Raw genomic sequence first — 1,002 nt, forward strand, 5'->3', positions numbered from 1 at the left:
AGCGCAACGACTGGCTCGGAGAAGTAACGAAAGCACGCAAAAATCGACCAGGATTTCAGGGCGCAGATAAAAAACGACAAAGTGTTCGCTTCCGAGAAGCACTTCAAACCCGTGGATACTGAAATATGTAAGTATCGCTTTATTTTCTGTCAAACTGTAGAGATACGTTTTCACACATTCACAACAAAAAACCACAATCATTAGCACAGGTCGTACAGTTGAGTTCGTTCGTTCGTTGTTTCCAAATCCTAGTTGTTGCTGCAAGCTGTAGCGTTTATATTTCTTCATTCCATTTTTATGTGTCCATTTAGTTCACTCTGCAAAAAAATTACGAAGAAGAAACTGCGATTCGGGGCTTTACCGACAGTCAACATGCCTCGGAAGAGTCACGACAGCAAGCTGTCTGGCTGGCTTGATTTCTGCATAAGTTATGATCAGTCCATAGTTAGAAAGAACATCACTATCACTAGTAGCCTTAAGAGTTATTGTAACGATGTCAATTCCTTGTGAAGCCACTTTTGGAGCTAGCTGGCGGAAGTAATATTCTGCTATTACAAAAATCTTCTGAGCCGGCTCTGTAATTGACCATAGCCCACCACAGTTCAAACTTGCAATCAGATTTTGATTTGAATTATTGATATAATCAAGTTTGCCAGCCTTTAGTATTGCCATAGCTTGATGGCTATTCACAGTACCGGTTCTTGCATGTTTCTTGTACAAATTGTGCAGCACATAACCTCCTAGGCATTGCAAGCCAGCCCTTACCCTCTCAGATAATACTGTAGTGGTGGGATTACTATTGTCACCAGAGTTCTTGCTCCTCTTGCAGTATGCAATGAGGCAGTCGGCAACTTTGGTTGACAATAATGTGGCAGCATTCCTTGACAGTCCAGTGAAGAACTGTGTAGACTTCACAGGAACTGTTGTATAATAATCCTGATAAGACTTATCCAAGTCATTCTTTAAAAACCCATTGTACATTGATTTTATGATAGTGAATTC

This window comes from Montipora capricornis, chromosome 6, assembly GCF_036669925.1.
Source record: "Montipora capricornis isolate CH-2021 chromosome 6, ASM3666992v2, whole genome shotgun sequence".
NCBI classification, from domain to species: domain Eukaryota; kingdom Metazoa; phylum Cnidaria; class Anthozoa; order Scleractinia; family Acroporidae; genus Montipora; species Montipora capricornis.